General features: G+C 43.7%; 1 long non-coding RNA gene across 12 annotated transcripts in view; it reads right to left on the bottom strand.

Moving 5' to 3' along the window:
* Nucleotides 1–19,062, bottom strand: part of LOC148003798 (uncharacterized) — a 188,844-nt gene that overhangs the window by 130,520 nt on the left and 39,262 nt on the right. For 4 of the 12 annotated variants that reach the window (XR_015629180.1, XR_015629183.1, XR_015629178.1 and 1 more), the window contains one exon: nt 15,849–16,321. The exons of 6 other annotated variants lie outside the window; for them this stretch is intronic. This is a non-coding gene — a long non-coding RNA (uncharacterized LOC148003798). Of the gene's footprint in view, nt 1–5,544; nt 6,419–15,848; nt 16,322–19,062 lie in introns of those variants that run through there. 2 more of the 12 variants (XR_015629186.1, XR_015629185.1) reach the window with 1 other exon arrangement.

The raw sequence follows: 19,062 nt of genomic DNA, 5'->3' as shown, positions 1-19,062 counted from the left end.
GTTTAGAATCAAAAAACATAACTAAATTATCCTCTGGTAGACCTAATTTTTTTCTACCTAATCCATTCGCTTATTCCTAGTAGCACGTTATTTCTCTCTCCTGATGGAGAGGTCAAGGGTCCTTTCCTTCCTTCTGAGATTCTTGCCTCTAGATTCCGAGTCAAGGAGCACCAATTGTTATAGAAACGTGTTAATGGCAGTTCTGAGCCAAACTAAAGCCATCCTCCAGCCCCGATTCCTCCAACTCTCATATGAAGGCTTAAGTCACAGAGAGAAAAGAGAAACTGCCAGAGAGGATGGCCCGGGAATATTAGCTCTCCTCAAAGACCTAGAAGTCAAATAAAAATATCTTTAAAGTGGTAGATTGGAGATAATTCTGAAGCTATGAGATCTTTGACTCAATATTAATCAATGATCTAATAAGATGATGATTCTCAATGCATGGCCCTGGCTATCAATATCTAAACTACTTTCAGATTTTGGTTAAAAAATATAAACTCACGAGAATGACCAAATCTAGATATTGAGTTTGAATAAGGTATTTTGGATAGGGCCTCTAGGACATGTTATGAAGAAGGTGTTTAGCATTAACTAGAAGCTCAGAGTGTAGCCACTGGCATTCTTTCTCCTAAATTAGAAATAGCCCTTAGTGATCATGGCATCTACATCCACCAAATGTTTGCTGCTGTTTGATGCTCTAGAGGCCCTGACCATTTCCCAGTGTATTCTTAGATATCCGTTCCACCTCTAGACTACGTATTAATAATACTTCTCTTTATCCCCCTTTCCCAGAGAAAATCTCAGAGTTAATGGCTTGCCTCCCCTCATGGCTACAATCCTCCCTCACTTCCTTCTCTTCAGTCTCACACCGAAATCCACAGGAGAGCCCTCTCCCCCTGAAATAAGGGTCTGAGTTGTCAGCTTCTCCTGCCTCTCGTGTCCCTCTCAAGTGGCAGAGGAAGTGACTGTAGTAGGCACAGCTGGCCTAGCTGTAGGTCAGAGAGGCTTGTTCCCCACAGGCGGTGGGGGCCTTGTCCCCTTGGGGCTTAACTGAGGCTGAAGGCTCCTGAAGTTTCTGCTGTTTAGCTGATCTTGGGATGCAAAGTCCTTTGCATGGAAGCTCTCACTCTGGAGACTGCGAGGGCCCCCTTCTTGTGGGAAACGCCTGGAGTGCAGCACTTTTATGTGTGTCTAGGACAACGGTGCTTTCTTTTAAACAATCAACAGAGGCCACCTTCCTGGGAATAGAAGATGAGAAGACTGTGAGATTACCTGCCAGAACCATTTAGGCTTTAATGATTTTCACGTGAACGCTTCTAGAATTGCCATACAGCAACCCAGTCATAGGATGCTGTTCTAATAAAATTAAAATTACGAAAGTAAACTGCCGGGCATCTGGAAAGCATGGGAAAACACAGCCTATTATGTAAACTGACATCCAAATATTGTACACCTACATGGTCCTCGAATTACAACAAAGGCATTATGCCTTACTCATTTTTTATATTTTAATTTTCTGGTAAGTAGTTTTTAATCAATAGATAGCCAAATCACATTCAGCATCAACTTTTTTTTTATGTTGTCCAGTGGGCTATAGCTTCCTTATATCAAATTCAGTTTCATATTTAGTCTAGAGCTGAAGAGAGAAAACAAGGGGGAAAATCAAGTTGTTATAGATATGCAAATAGAGCATGGCTCTTCTCCTCCTGTTCTCCTCTGGCTACCCTAGGATGTATCAGAAACAGACTTAACATAGGATTAAAGCTCCAAGTATGCACATTTTGTGATTCTATGAGCATCAAGCTCTGTGTATAACTTTAAAAAAAAAAAAAACACCAAACACCAAATGACATTCAGTTTGATCATGAATATTGATAGTATTATATTTATTTTAAATATAATGTATTCATCGGTACTCAACCCAAAGTAAAATTAAACTCATCAGGATCAGAATAACTGTTTGGTTTTGCAAAAGTCAAGGACCCTTGTTGGGTGGCTTAATGACTTCTTGTTTGTGTTCTGTTTGCATAAATTATCCATCAAGTGCCGCCATCAGTCCGGATGCAGCCTGGTACTTGCAGAGGAACGAGAATCCTCATTAAAGGGAGATGCTCTTAGAATGGAGTTCATTCCCTGCCTGGCGAGGCCCTGCCATCTCTCTCCTTCCCTTCACACCAGTTCCATTTGGAGTTGGAACTGGACTCGGGGACCCAGATTTTTTGAGAGGCAATGGGTGCAATCAAACAATAGAGATCATAAGAATCAGCCACTGCTCCTGTAGCCAAATGTAATAAAGAGAAAAGGCAAAGCTTCATGGGGTTTGAGGCAATCAGCTGAGTCTCTGAGAATGCAGGTGCCCGGGAATGTTCTCTCTGCTCATCTAGATGCTTATGTTCCTCCATCACCACCACCCCCTGACAGACCTTTTTTTTTTTTCAATATCTGCACACATTCTTTCTACCTCATAGTGTTTCTCCCCAATAAACTGGGTATGGATCAGACCCAAGTCATGCTGTGTGTAATACTAATTAAGAAAGACAGCAAAAATAATGGCCTCCTTGTTTCCCACAGCATGACTGTTGTGTTCCAGTCCGGACACATCCTGCAGCTATTCCTGTGTAATTGTGTTACTTAACTCAGGAAAACCTCTGAGAATGTTGTTGTCTAGAAACAGATAATGTAAAATGAAGTTGTAGAGCATGAAAGGAGCGACGTGAGGCGGGTCGGGGGGGGGGGATAACTTCCCAGCAGAGCGATAAGATGTTATGTCTTTGAACGGTACAGAGCTGAGCATGTGTTACATTGGGATTTAAAAAAAAAATGCAGGTGAATTTGAGGGAAGGGAGGAAAACACACCGCTTCTTGCTGCAATCTTAAGCAAAGTTGCCCGTGTACCTAGAGACAGTTTGGTTGGTTCACAGACCTTCCATTCAGAAGTGAGAAATTGAAGAGTATTATCAAATGATGATCATTGCTAGAAACTCGCCTTGGCTAAAGCTGCCCTCAAGGCTGAGACACTATTACCAGCAGCTTATGCTTGTCACAAATGGTACGCACTAGACAGCATATTCCGCGTAGCTGAGGCCTGGAGTCACACTTAGAACTGGCTCAGCTGGCCCAGACTGGACTTTAATGCTCTAAGCTGATACCCTAACCAGATAAGATATGATGTGCTTAGTAATAAAATACATCCTCAGGCCAAGTTAGGCCTCATAATCCGACCTTATGGGTTCAAGTACATGAAGGAACACGATGCACACAGGTGACAGGAAACAGCTGTGTTCCATTTACACAGAGGAAAGAAAAAGACGGAAGGGAGTTGAAGTTAAAACAGGCGTGTGGGGCAGGTATTAAGACAGAAATAAGAACAATGACATCATTAAGCGTGGGCCACATGATTAGAGACTGAAGCCAAAGGGACTTTCAGGCACTGGGTGTGAGTATATGCATCAGTGACATCTAGGGCAAGCAGCCCGTACATACATTTTTCATAAAACAGAATCTTGAACAAAATGAAAGTAGCATTTTGGTAGACCCCACGTGGTCAGAATCAGCAATTTCATGTGGTCCAACCTAATTCTGCTTCTGCCTTAAGTCAGAATCTTGATCAGCACCTTGCCCTAGTTTCATTTGGGTTGTTGTGATAAAATATCCTGACCAAAAGCAACTGCAGGGCAGAAATAGGGGACAGGAGCTGTTTAGCTTGCGATTCTATGTTCTAGTCCAGCATAGCAGGGAAATCATGGTGAAGCAGCTAATCGGATCATAATCATACACAGTTAAAGGGCAGAGAGATACACGTGTACCCATGCTACCTGCTTGTTTCATCTATCTTTCTCCTATCCTACACAGTACACACACACACACACACACACACACACACACACACACACACACACACAAAGCATGCACACATGCCTGCCTGCCTGCCAGCCTAGGGAATGATGCCACCCACAGTAGGCTGAGTCTTCCTACATCAACTATTAAGACAACCTCCCCACCCACCCACCCCCAGATATATTCATAAGCCAAAACTTCCTAAACAATCTCTCATTCAGGCTCTCATCATAGGTTATGGCCAGCTGACATTTAAAACTAACCACCACATACCTAGAGCATATCAGGCAATGAATAAATAACTGTGCCAGGAAAGTGTAAATAAATTAATTTTCTAGTATCTAAAAGGAAAATATTTGACCCAATGAACAAGACCTTCCTAGCTTGTTTGGCACAAAGAGCAGTCTGGTATAGCTTATTTTTTTACAGCTCTACTTTCTCATGCAGGAGGTTACCTTCTAGACCCTCTTTGAAGCTGTGCTCTCTGGTATCATAGACAGTGGTCATTTATAGGCACTATTGGGAATTCTTTTGCTCCTTCAGGTCACCAGCAGTGATGGCCAATGTAAACTCTGTGGCCCCCATATGTTTCTAAATTCTTTTTGGATGAAAATAGAAAATAAATAAATAAATAAATAAATAAATAAATAAATAAATAAAAGAGAAGCCAAAGATTGTTTGCTTCAGAGTTTATTTTCTGGTTTATAAGTATTCAAGGGAAACAAGCCCATCTTCACGGTACATGCTTGTGTTTCTTCTGTGCTTTTGGCTTCTGAGACTTACAGCACTCCCTCAGCATCATAACATACACCAACTGTATCCTTTCACTTGTACAACCTTTGCAGTGATCCTTAATTACCTTTCTATTCCCACACCCCACATCCGACCTATCGGCAAGTCTTATATTCCAAGCCAGCCACCACCCACCCTGTCTCCTCTGCACACATACAGACACCACATCCAAGCCACCACTCTCTCCTGATTACCTCAAGAACCACTGACTGGCCTCCCTGGTTTTACTTGGCTCCCTACACCTTATATTCTGTGGAGCATAAAATCATCACCCTCAAAAGCTTCTATCAACTCCCATTCACTCAAAGGAAACGCCAAAGTCCCAACAATAGTTCTGAAGACCTGCCCCATGTCCTCCCGAGGCCCCCACCTATTTTCTTGACTTAGCCTGCACCCCGAGCCCAACCAAATTTCTACTCCACTTGGACTTCCTTGTCACCCTGCCAACCATGTCACCCACCCTTCACCAGCTGTTTGTTTCTGTCCCTCTGCTGTATTATATCCCCTTATCCTTCATGTGATTTAAAAACAGCTCTTCATGCAAATATAGACTCTACTTGTGGGCTCTATTCCAGCAAATAGAATGTGCAGAAATGACTGCTGTCATGTAACGTGGGTTGGCTTTCTCCTTGTTCTTGGAAGCCAGCATGTGAAGAACAAGGTAAGTCTCCTCTAAGAGTATCCTCCAGCCTCAGGAGACCACCTTAGCACAGACCTACTCAATAGTTTTACCCAATCTCATGACAGAGTCTGAAACACACACACACACACACACACACACACACACACACACACACACACACATAGCTATATGACCTTCAGAAGCTGTAAACAAATATGTTATTTCAGCCTTTCTGTTTGGGAGAGATTTGTTTTGTTTTGTTTTGTTTTTCTCTTTTCTTTTTTTCTTTTTTTCGGAGCTGGGGAACGAACCCAGGGCCTTGTGCTTGCTAGGCAAGTGCTCTGCCACTGAGCTAAATCCCCAACCCCGAGAGATCTGTTATACAGTAACTGATATCTAACATAGCCCTGTTGCCATCCGGACATATCCTAAACCTAACTTATCTATCCTGTCTATTGATGTCTCCTCCAATCCAAGGACTGAGTTCAGTGAGGGCAAGGGTGTTTATTTGTTTTGTTCATTACTGTGCTTCCCAATCTCAATACAGTTAAATGAATCACGCTTCTGTTTTAATAATGAATGAAGCCAGTATCCAAGACATACACACATATTAGACCAACAAAAATGTACTCTTCACACACAGACACTTCAAAATCTAGCAAAAATACATATGACTTGGATTGAGGTTGTGGGCAGAGTGATTGCCCTTGTCACACAGCAGTCACCTGCCATTGTGACAGTGGTACTAAACAAGCGACCGTAGGAATGACCCTATTTTCCTACTGAATGCTAAAAATGGGCTCTCATGGAGAAACAAGTCAGCTAGTCAGTGACTTACCAGCTATTGGCTTTTGAGACAGACAAACAGCAATACCACCAGCACCCCTTCCTACCTCATCCTGATTGTCTTGGTTTGGGAAGTCTGGATGGAGGCCTCAACCTCTTTGGCTTTAAAAAGCTTCTGGATTATTCAACTGTAAAACCAAGACTAAGGGTCCCCTGGCTGGATGTTGATCAACTATGAGTGACAGTTGGAGCCCTTGTTGGGTTGTGCTGGAGGCTTGTCATGAAAGCTCAGCATCACTGACATCCCCTTCTTTGGTGTTTTCTGTTGCTGGGCACTGTGGTAAATCTTGAGAGAGTGAGGAGCTTGGCAGAACTGAGGATCTGGGAAAGAAGATCAGACTCTTACCCAAGAAGACATCTAGCCCATAATGACAATAGTCAACTTCTAGTCTCAGCCATGCTTTCCCCACCATCCACACCTAGACTCACTCTACATCCACACCCAAGAAAACATCTAGCCCATAATGACAATAGTCAACTTCTAGTCTCAGCCATGCTTTCCCCACCATCCACGCCTAGACTCACTCTACATCCACACACCCACTGGCTAAACGTAGATTTAGCATTCATCAACATCAAAAAGACACAGGCTGGACAGCAACAGATTCCGAGGGAGAGGGGAATTCCAAGGGAGTCTCTATGGAGACTGTGCCTGTGGGAAAGGTGTGGAGTTCCAAGGGAAACTCAAGAACACCAGGATGTAAGGACGTCCCCTGAAAGAAGAGCCTGCTGTGACATCTAAAGGTAGGTTCTTTGTCATTAAAAGGAAAGTCAGACAGCAGGACAAAGTCTTTTAGATAGAGGCCCCCACACAGAAGGCCTGACAGAGACTGGTATCTATAATTGAACTGTGGCCTTACCTGCTCAGATCAGTACATTTAGCATTCTGCAAAGTAAGTTATCTAAACCAGAGGACCTTCCATCCTACTAGTTCATCCTTGATTAACAAATTAAAGAAAGCAAAAAGTGGGGTGCACACAGCTAGGGCTCTGCTACCCCAGGGTTTCAATGTTCTGGTCATCTGTTAACCATTCTGGCATTTGGGAAATAGGAATCTCAATTGTTTAAGGGTTGTTACTTCCTCCTCTGCTGACCAATACTGCAGAAAAAATTCCTTTAAAGTAAGTTATCCTTTTTCAGGTCTAATACTCAATGAGATGCATCGTGTGTGAGATCATTGCTGATCCTGTTCTCTGGGAGCTGGAAAGCATTACGTTATGTATAAGCGAGGTTGTAACTGGCCCCATTGGTGAGAGAAGCAAACAGCAGGCATATGCTAATTTTCAGAGTAGTAGCTGACAGCATTATTCTTCATTTGGAAAGTATTTCAATACCGATTGGAAGAGCTAGAACAAATATCCTCAGGCATTCTTACAATTCCAGGGAGCTGTCAGAGGCAGAGATTAAACCCAGGAGTTCATTTGGGTTACACAATGCCCTGGGCTCCTAGGCTCCTGAAGACATGGCGTACTGGGCTCTCTCTTGTTGCTCACTACTCATCTCCGCCTGCCTCATGGAAGGTGTCTAAAGGCTACAGCCCCACACCAGCGGTACCACACAGCAGCTCTCCAACCTTCGGGCATGGCGTGGGCCGAGACATAATTGATGCTGCAGCAGGTGGTGAGCTGAAGGACGTGGGAGGTTGGAACTCCTTGTTCCCTCTGCCAATTAATTCCTAAGAAACATTCTAAAGAGAGATTTCCAGTCCTCTTTCTACTCCCTCTAGCTGAGAGGGGAGACAGGATTCAGAAAAAAAAAAAAAAAGGAGAAAATGAAGACAGAAACAGTTGTTCTTTCCTGTCATGCTTGGGGCCAGACTTCTCAAGCCTTGCTTAACACCCCAATATTTGGGCAAGATCATGATTTGCTCTGGGGATGCTCTGTGCATTATAGATGTTTGGCAGCACTGTGATTTCTACCTATAAGGTGCCAGCTGTACGTCCTTCCAAGTTCCAATGATGGTTGCCATTCCCTCCTGCTAAGAATTCCTACTCTGGAAGTCGAGTATGACACACGCTTGTCACAATCCTCAGAAGTCGAAGCAAGTGGACCAGGATTTCAGAGCCACCCTTGACTACAAAGGGAGACATTTTCTCAAAAGAAAGGGAATCACTCTGCTAAAGAACAACCCCCCACCACCACACATGCATACACAAAAGGCCCAGATGAACCAGACACTCCGTAAGTGGTAGAACCCACAGTCCACACCAACACTCTAGCCAGTGCTCTCCATGTAAATTGGTGCTACTTATTTATGCAACAAAAAATTAACTAATAAATAGCAAAACTTCAACCAACAGCACCACTTTGCTCATTCTGAAATCCCACACCCAGACAGTACAATCTTCTATCACAGTGAGGTAAGCCTCATAGTCACCTTATCATATGGAACCCCTGTGGTCCCTACTTCTAGTTGTCATCCCAGCCATTCTGCCTTGACCTTCCTCTTGTGGATCCCAAGGCTAGCTCATATGGAAAAGAAAATCCTTGAGATGGAGAAGACTGGCTATCTGGACTCATGGTGAGAGATTCCTCTCTATCACTATCAGTTGCAGAATTTTCAAAACATCCCTTGGGCCTCCCGGAGACACTAGCTTTGCTTACTTAAAGCCTCCATGAAGCCCAAGTACAAGTCATGTAGCTTCTATAAAGCAGCAGACAACGCCCGGGACTCACTTCCTTGTTGGGCCTTGTGAGTGTCAATATTATTAGTGCACCAAGTGAATGCTCCTGAGGTGAATTTGTGAAATTCGTCTTTCCATTCAGTTCTTACTTCACTGGGAGTTGCCTTTGCCTGACACACGAACATGGGAAAAAGAACTCCAAGCCATTTCTTCCTGAAACATTGTCCACAAACACCAACAAATTAACTAATGCAAACCACCTGTGATTACTGAGGTCATGTCAGTGAGCAAAGCAGACCAGATGATGGCCTGCAGAGGGTTTACTTTTTCAGTGACAGAGGAGTGGGTGTGTATAAACAGTGAATCCACAGGAAGACGAGGTGGAGAAATAAGTTACAGTGTTCAGGGAGCCAATAGATAGTGTGGGGAAAACAAGCAAAGGACATCCAGTCACATATGTGTAAGGGGACAAGGACAACTATTGCTTAGCATGAGCATCATGGATGAGAGGTGAAATTTAGACAGAGATTCTGAGTGGGTTGTCTCTGAGCTCCTGAGGGAAGGAAATTCCAGATGTGGACCTTCTAACCAAATGCTGTAGTGTTCAAAGATCAACAAGAGGTAATCATGTTGACAGGAACAGAACAAGCCAGGAGAAGACTAGGAAATGAGGTCAGATGTCTTCCAGGGAAGAGCTGAGGTGGCTGGCAAGTGTGGAAGGCACTACTCAGTCCTAGCTGACGTGCGAGTCTCTGGGGATACAAATCAGCTCTTGAGTCCCTGACATAAGAAACCAGCAAGCCACTGGGGAGTATGTGGTACCAGAGAAAAGGAGTCACTTGGCTCCAGGAAAACGTGACTGAATTCTAAGACAGCAGTCTTTTGAGGACTAGTTTATAGGCATTGGAGGAGACAGTAGTCTCTGTCCTATTCTCTCTAGAAATTATTCAGGCACCTCAGGTGCTACCAGGGTAACTCATTCACTAGCACTCTCCTCCCCAAATGGCAGTGTCCTGCGCCCAGGACAATGGTGTTCACTAAGAAGGGCAGACATTCTCTTCCAATGGCTTCTTCTGTTCTCTGTACATCAGTCAGACTTTAGATGTTTAGTCGGGTTAAAAAAACAAAATCCAGAAGGTCCTAGCTCAATAGCAAGAGACCCAGAACCAAGTAGAGGGCAAGGGTGTGGCCTCCATACTGATGCACTTCTCTCAAGCTTGCCTCTTCCTTCCCCAGCTATTTGCGGAGATGTCAGTATGAGAACACACAGTTGGCTTTGTGCCGGAGGGAGAGGCAGGATAAAGCAGTGGGGGATGTGCCTCTCCCTATAAAAATTAATGGAACAAAGCACCCCTGTGTGCTGCATGAGTTTTATCTCCCAGGGAGTTCACTTTCCATCCTTCTCTCACCAAGCCCTCCTTCTGGGCTCTCCTGTCCCCTGGGTGTCTTTGGCATAGGTTAAAGAATCATCATTAAAGGCATAGAGCCTACAGAATAAGCCAGATGGGACTGAGTTGCCTAGGCTCAAACATATATGCACACTTAAATGCATGATAGCAATGTATGCATATATATGTATGTATATATGCACCTTTCTGCTGCTATTTTTCTAAATAAACAAGATCATTAGTAGTATCTAAAGAAAATAATTGTATGGAAAGATATGAGGAAACCTACTGATGGTTTATAAAAAGTTAAGAGGTTCTGGTTCTTTCTTTCTCTCTCTCTCTCTCTCTCTCTCTCTCTCTCTCTGAGTGAGTGTGTGTGTGTGTGTGTGTGTGTGTGTGTGTGTGTGTGGTGTGATGTATACATGTATGTGCGTGTTTTGAAAGATTCATAGCCATGTGCTTCCGTGCATCACCTCTCATAACACTCCCGTTCCATTCCTCAGAGGCAAGCCTCATGCTAGATTATTCTATACAATCAACTTGGTTGTTCTGGGAATGACTCTTCCCAGAATTCCCTTCCCTTTATAGCTCTGATTTAAAGGATGCCAGAAAAAAGACATGCATGAGATCTGTGAGGCAAAACTGAAGCAGACAGCACAGTCAAAAGGTTGTCGCTGGTCTAAAGTGACAGGAGACAGAGCAGAGGTACCAGTTAGGTCTATCTTGTCATGATTCTCCTCTCACCTCCTAACCTTCAGGTGACCCCAGATGCTCCCCTGTAAATACACAGAGATGGAGCCCACCAACAGGCAGCAACATGGAGCCTACCTATGACAGGTGATACGTATACAAGAAAAGATATAATCCCTACATGAACAGATCTCATACACCAACAACCTGGCAACAAACAGGGTGAAGAGCACAGGACAAAACAAGTGAGGAGATACCCGTCAGGATCAGAGAGATTGATGACAGGCACAAGACACCTAGCAGGAGATGCCACTGAGCTGTGGGAGAGGTCAACACAGCCATGCCCTGTTGGGGAGGGCTGTTAGAGAGTAGATTGTTATTGGCAACTGAATACCCATTCTGATGTTGTCCATGCCAGACTTCATGCGGGGCTCTAAGGAAAGGCTAAAATGGATATACAGGCATGCCAACAAGAAATGGGAAACTCTTGCCACCTTCAGACTGTTGCTGCCTATGATCTGGAAATCATGACAGTCATATAAGTAGAAAACATTATGCCTTGATCATGGAGCAGCCTCAAATAGAATATAATATAGCTATTAGACACAACAGTTATGAAGACGTCATAGCAACTTATTCTAAGATGTTATCATAAAAATATGTAGCTACCTATAAGTATAAATATTCTCCTGTCTTTATTGGGGATACACATTTTAAAATTTTCAATATAAGAGCTGGAAGGTTATAATTGATTTTTGCCCTATACTTTTAATATTTTTATCATCCAATACATTCTTTTTTACTATCGTGTAGAACAGTTGAATTACTTGCTTATTGGTTTGCTGGAATAAAATATATGAAATCAGAAAGTCAAATGGGAAGGGAGTCAGTCTTGCTCATGGTTCAGGAGACCCCAGTTCACAGTAGCAAGGAAAACGAATAGCAAGAATCACTGAAGGCTATGGCTGTAGGAACGCAGGGGCAGGGCAGACGACGACGTCAGGCCCCCAGTTAGGAAGAGCTGGACTGATATGAGGCAAGCCTACGACCTTCAAAGCATAGCCCTACAATCTTACATCTACCCGTGATGCCCCAAAAGGTTCAGAACATCCACAAATAGGGCCAACAGCTATGGACCAAGTGTTCAAATACATGAGCCCATAGTGGACTTGACACACTGGAAACAAAGAAACAATGACCAGGGGAAAGCGACCAGGTTCATCTAGGTCCCCCAAAAGTGTTAGTCCAAAGTGAAGGCAAGCAGCAGCCCTTGCTGAGGAATCCAATAGGAACACACACATATAACACATACATACATCATGCACAACACATACAACACACGGTGTGCATAACATACGTATCCACACAACACACTGTGTGCACAATAAATGCAATGCCCTACACACAGCATGTATCCCACAGAGCCCCCCCCCCTTTTTTGTCACATGCATTCCACATGGGCATCAATTGAAATACAAATTTGTTTCTCAGAATTCCTGATGGACTCAGAGAGCAGGGGCTCTCTTTCCTCTTTGTCTTCATGGAAAACTGAAATATGGTCTCTAAGGCATTCACACCTTAAAGCAAATGGGAACCCTAAGCCGGTTTCCTCTCCACAGACCTGTTTTTTATTTATTTATTTATTTATTTTTTGAGAAGACGGTTGTAAATGTGCCAATGGCCAGACACATGGTACGAAGCCCAAGAACTACCTCCAGACAAGCCGCAGCCTGTGTGAGAAAGCCCAGCCCTCACCCTCCACACAGGCGAGCATTCCTTCTTGTTTCTCTTGTTCAACGTGGCTCTGCTGCTTCCTCTGCTAGGAGGAGGTGTGCTTACACATATGAAGCTAACCCATAATGGTCGTCTCTCATTTATGATGCTGGTATTAGGCTTACTGAAGTCTTCCAGCATTGGATATTAGGCACGGTACATTGCATGTCTATAAATCAAATTAACATACACTGTCAATGCGCGGCTGAGCAGCTGTATTCTTTGTGTTAAATTTCATAGTTAAAATGAAACACTTTTCCATTACCAGATTGCAGCTCCACTGGATGACTGCAATGGTTACCTGCCAGAATTAAGTTTTTGCAATGCCAGCCCTGTCTCAATGTGGCACATGCAAACTGGATTTATAACGTGACTTAGGAACTGCTAATTGCCATCAGAATAAAACACTAAACCTGATTCCAATCTTTGAACCAAATGTTTGTGAAAACTGAGCATACACCGTGAGAGCGTGCCTGGTTTGGCTGATCAGAGAGAAGTCTGTGAAGGTCAAGGTTAAGGTTCCGGTTGGTGATTAATATCTAGGCTCAACCAAATAGCCCTCACCCTCTTATATCAGCAAGCCACGCTGACCTGTGCTGAGGGTATGTTATAGACATTTTGCACTCTGTTTTTGTTTTCTAAGCCAGCTAAGGAGATGGCTAACGCGTTTGCTCTGCAAGCATGAGGACCTGAGTTCGGATCCCCAGGACCCATAGCAGAATCTGAATATGGCAGCTTCTGACTGTAATCCCAGTTGGGAAGTGGGGAACGGAGTCAGGAGGATCCCTAGAACTCACTGGCCAGCCACTCAATCCAGATCAGTAAGCTCTGGTATCCATGAGATACACTGTCTCAAAAGCTAAAGCAGAATGAGCCAGTGGGTTTGGCTCAGTGGGTAAATGTGCTTAGCACGCATGCCCGGTGAGCGGAGCTTGATCACCAGAGCCCATGGAAAAGTGGCAAGAGAGTATCAACTCCACACGGTTGTTCTCTGACTATGAGCTGTGCATCTGCCTATATACATGAATCACACCACCACCACCACCACCCAAAAAAGTGAATAAATGTAATTTAATTTTAAAAATTAAAATGGAAAACTAAGAGAAAAAAAAACAAATATTTTACCTCTAGTCACTACATACACAGGCACACGCACACACACAGAAACACAGACACACAGACAGGCACACACACACACACACACACACACACATCTTTGCATACCATGGCATATATGCAACAAAACATACAAACATGCATATGCCACACAATAATAAAAGAAATTAAAAGTCGTGAAAGGTATTAGTCCCATGACACACATAGGGAAATTGAGACTCAGGGAGGCAGTGGATTTAGCATCCACTAATAAACACCTTAGTCAGGCCTCAGACCAGGATGTAACTGAATCCAAGGCCTGGATCCCTTCCTCTCCCGGGCACTGCAGCTGGAAGGTGTGTGCAGATTAGTGACTGCTGGAAAGAGCCGAAGCGCTCAGCACATGTTCTACTGGTGATGGGTCAACAATGACAGCGTCCTGAAGATTACTCTTAGCACTCAACACCTTTCCTTAGGACCCAGGTGTTCTGTCCCCTGACACCTCTGGTGTATTTGGTGTAAGAGGCCCAAGGCAGCAAATGACAAAGCTTCCACCTGACAAACCCAATGCCCAAACAGCAAGAACACACCTTGCCTCTCCCAGCCAAGCGCTTGCTTACGCACCCTTCTCAACTCTTGGCATTTTGCCTCTAGAGGGGATTCCTCAGCCCATAGAAGCAGCCTCCTGACTACCTAGACCAGTCGGAATCGGCTTTAAACTCTGTCTCCCAACAGAGCCCCAAGAGCTCCAACCTCCTCACTCACAGGACCTTGAATCTGTTTCCTACATGTGTAAGGTTTCTTGCTTTGGGTCAGTGTGATGCAGGGAAGGGAAGGCAGGGTGATGGGTCAGTCCTGTCTGTGCTGAGTCTCATGGGGGCAGTGCACCCTAGTGTTTCTAGGGCTGGGTGCTGTAGACCTCTCTATGGGTCAAGTATTTGCAGCTATGTTCAGGAAACCGACTGGGTGGTTCTAGAAAAAAAAATGATTACCCAAATATTTAGTGAAGCACAAAAGAGAAGAATTATGCATTGGGGACTCATGGAGCCCTTTTGCCTCAATCAGTGGATAGCATCTCCCCCTTTCTTTATAAAGCTTGAACAACAAACCAGTTTATCCTGGGAACCAATGTGTTTACTAAGCATACCTTCACAGCATGCATGGGCGAGGGGCAGGAACATGGGTAACCCTCAAAGCAGCAGCATTGGAACATCTTCCCTTAGCAGTGATGAAGGCTTCCCTACAGCTATACAGATGAAGTCCCTCTTCAATTAACCACCCTCAGATAGTATACTGTAGCACCTTCAAGCACGTGCAATCAGAAGTCTATAGTAAAGACTGACAAAAGCCACAGGAATCTGAGGAATCTCCCTATCTCCTCCTTCTATTTGGGAATATCAACAGCTAACAAACCCCATCAGAATGGTCTTTTGAAAGAAAGTACAGCTAATCTAAGGAAGATGGTGGCTGCTTTGCTCCGAGGCTCAGACCCAATAATTATGGGTATGGGTAATACGTGTTGGGACAAGCACTTATTGTGAATGTTGCTTCAAGAGCTCTACCTTTTTGGGAAGCATAACTGAAAATTCCATTTTAAATTTTATCCCAGCAGAAAATGCCTAAGTCATGGGAACAGCTATCCAGAGCCTGCCACTTCCTAGCTGGTGACCTAGCTGATCACTTTAACCCGGCAGTTGGACTCAGGGGCTGTAGGCAATGCAGAATGATAAACGCCACAGAGACCAGACCCCAAGTGTGTCACGTCTGACAACAGCCAAGTTGTGTAATATCACGTATAAAGTGTCTTTAAAAGTAGTGCTCAGCTTCCTAATGCAGTGACAAGATGTTTGGGCTCCAGATAGAAAATATGCTTACACAGCATGTTTGCATCACTCCCTTTCTAAATGACTAATTTCATACTATGTCCTTTTTATTGCCATAAAAAGTATTCAAGTAAAACCCACATTTTCAGCTTATTTGGGTTATTACAGGGACTTAAAGGCATTACCCGTAAAGTCCACAGGGCGATACTCCGCCCACAGAAAGTAGTATGCATATCAGGTACAATTTCTCAGGAAGGACACTGAGGTTGCACGAATTAAATCCTGATGACCACACACGCAGAATAATGTGTCTGCTGCTATTCCTATTTCCAGATGAGAAAACTAAGACACGGAAGGGTAAAGTATTACTATTATCTGTATTGAAAAATCAATCCAAAACCTGGGGGCTCAAGACGCCTTTGATTGCAGTCTCGCCATCTGTGGTCCAGAGATGCAGAAGAAATAACAGGGATGGCTTTCCTCAGTATCTCGGTGTCTAGGGACTGCACTCAAAGACTTTATGCTGGGAGCTAGAGTCCGGTGGAGTCCTGTCCACTCACAGGTCTAGCAGTGGATGCTGCCTCACTGTGGGGAAACTTGCCCCCTCTCCATGTTGTCCTTCTCTGAAGCATTCTTCACAACATGGTAACTGGGTTCCAGGGAAGAAGGTCACCAAGTAGGGGTGACAGACACTGTGTCACCTTCACAGCCACATGAGTAACCAGGCACACTGCCTCTGCCACACTGTATCCCTGGAGGCAGCTGTAAAATCTAGGTTCAAGAAGAGGGAAAGTAGATTCTTCTCTCTCCTTCATGGGTAATGGCAAAATTCTAGGAGAGAAAGTGAGAGGGGCCATATATATTGTAGGGCTGTTATGAACAACTCGGTCAAGCAGGAGGCATTCTTAGACTTGGTTACTGAACCTTTAAAATAGGGATACATGCTCATACTTACGTTTATGAAGAGGATTTATTTATAACAGTAACAAGGGCCAACAGTGTGGCTTAGCTGATGGAGGGCTTGCCTATAGTGCACAGAATCCTAAGTTTGACCCCTAGCACTGTATTAACCAGGCAAGGGGACACATGTCTGTAATCCCAGGACTAGAGAAGAAGAGGCAGGAGGGTCAGAAGTTCAAGGTCATCGTCAGCTAAATTTGAGAGCAGACTGAGCTTCTCTCTCTCTCTCTCTCTCTCTCTCTCTCTCTCTCTCTCTCCCTCCCCGTGTGTGTGTGTGTGTGTGTGTGTGTGTGTGTGTGTGTGTTTAGAGAGAGAAAGAGGATATACTGCCCCCTGGGTATTGGTATTTAAATGTACTTATTATATCTATGTCTTTGTATTGTGTATATGTATATATGTATGTATATTTGACTATGTTTATCATATGTGTGTATACATATGCACACATACATACACACATACATATATATGCATATTTGAATACCAATACCAAGTGGTCAGTATGTCCTCTTGTCCATAGATAAGCCTAGTTGTGAATCAGATGAAGTTGAGAAGCTTCTTTACTTAAGATGCTCTGAAAGGATGAGGCTGGCTCGAGCAGCTTCAGACCCCGGGAAGAAGGAGAAGACTTCCACCTTCACTCCTGTAACTGGCAGACAGGATGCTGGTGAATTGGATCTCTGATCCTCTTGGAGCCTTTCAACTTTTCTGTTGTAATATCACCCTGGTGGCACTTAATTGGTGTGCTGCTTACTTTATAATACTTACGGTATGTGGTGTCCCTGAAAGGGTGGTTGCAAAAGTCCTAGTCATCAGTAAAAGCGTAATGTCTGCCCAAGGAGATCTTAGCATGCGGCTATCCCATTACAGATGAGTTCTTGTTAGTTCCCTCTAGGCCAGGGCTATTTCCTGGTGAAGCTTCTTAACTCTGGAGGCCTTGGCTCGTGTGCAGCCTCGAGTCTCACTTTAGCTCCCTAAATGAAGCAATTGAGTCCCTGCCACCACCGTAATAACATGTTCTGACAAAAACATGAAAGATAGCGTATCTGTGCCTTAACTCATGTGGGTATCAGAAAAGGGGAAGAAAGTAAATTCCTTTAAAATACAGACAGAATCTTTTATCAATGGAAAACTGTTGTGTGGTCTTTCTTATCTCTTTGTGCAGTGACAGAGGGATTTATCTTTCTTAGATGCCAGCCTCCAAATGAATATCACGCCTGTTGTGCCAAGGTGAGCAGTTTTTCATCTCTGGGCAAGCAGACATGTTTTACATAGATGTCATGGTGCACACATGCCATCTATCTTCAATCCCCATGCCCTCGGGGTGTCCCAAACCTATCAGTGCCTGCCGCTTCCCTCACAAACAGGGCAGCCTTATGCTGAAAGCCTGTCCTACAGACTCCAAATAAAGAAAATCCTCAGGAACCTGGAGTGCCTGAACTCCTGTGTATTACATAAACAAATATCATAGATAGCTCCTAAATAGCCAGAGCAGCAAGAATATACAGTGCCAAGAGTGAGTCTGAATATAAACTATGGACTTAAGATACCAGCCCATAGTAATAATAATGATAATAAAAACTCACTGATACAAGTATACTACTTGAATAGGGTGGCTCCTCATATCTGGGGAGGCTTCCTTTGTGGGGTAAGCCATATGTGGGAACTATGTTTCTCGTCTTCATTTTTCCTGTGAGCCTAAAAACTTACCTAAAACATGAAGAGTAATAAAATAAAATGGTTTCATGTGGGGGTTGCAGAGCTCACTCCATCATTAAAGCACTTCCCTTTCAAGCACGAGGGTCTTTGTTTGATCATATATATATACATATTATATTATATACATATAATGGATTTGGTGGTATACAAACATGCTTCTGGCACTAGAAACCTGTGGTGGACACTGGAGAGCTTACTGAGTTCTAGGCCAGTGAGAGACCGTATCTAACAAGATGATGATAATTTTTTAAAAGGCACATAAGGTTGTCCTATGGAAAGACACAGGCACCTATGTGCATGTACCCCGCACACACACAACCACACACACATGCATGTTCACATGAATGCTTATACACAGAAACTCATACAATGTTCTGTGATACAGTTCCTCTTCTTGGTGATGTTTGCTCTACGGTAGTAGCTACCCCAACAGCTAGGAGATGAGATGAGATAAGATGGCCGGAAACCCATCTTCCATTGGAAGGAAAGTCTAATGTATCTATGTATCTATGTATGGAAATGATTCCTCCAGCACGGAAGTCTGCCATTAGTACATCTCCATGGGCCACCAGAAAATGGCACCTCATTCTTTGACTGTATGTTAAAAGCTATTTTACTTTCCTGCCAAACAAGCTTTAGAATTTTCATCTGAGTTTTCTGACTTGGTGATTACAGAAGGGCATTCAGTACCAGAATGGTTATGAAAGTGATGAGGGATGGATGGATGGATGGATGGATGGATGGATGGATGGATGATGGAGGGATGGATGATGGATGGATGGATGATAGATGGATAGAAATATGTTAGATAGATGATAGATAGATAGATAGATAGATAGATAGATAGATAGATAGATAGATACATAGATAGATACATAGATAGATACATAGAT

This window comes from Rattus norvegicus, chromosome 9, assembly GCF_021556685.1.
Source record: "Rattus norvegicus strain SHRSP/BbbUtx chromosome 9, alternate assembly SHRSP_T2T, whole genome shotgun sequence".
NCBI classification, from domain to species: Eukaryota; Metazoa; Chordata; class Mammalia; order Rodentia; family Muridae; genus Rattus; species Rattus norvegicus.
The sequence above is the reverse complement of the archived record's forward strand: the minus strand, read 5'-3'. Positions and strand labels throughout refer to the sequence as shown.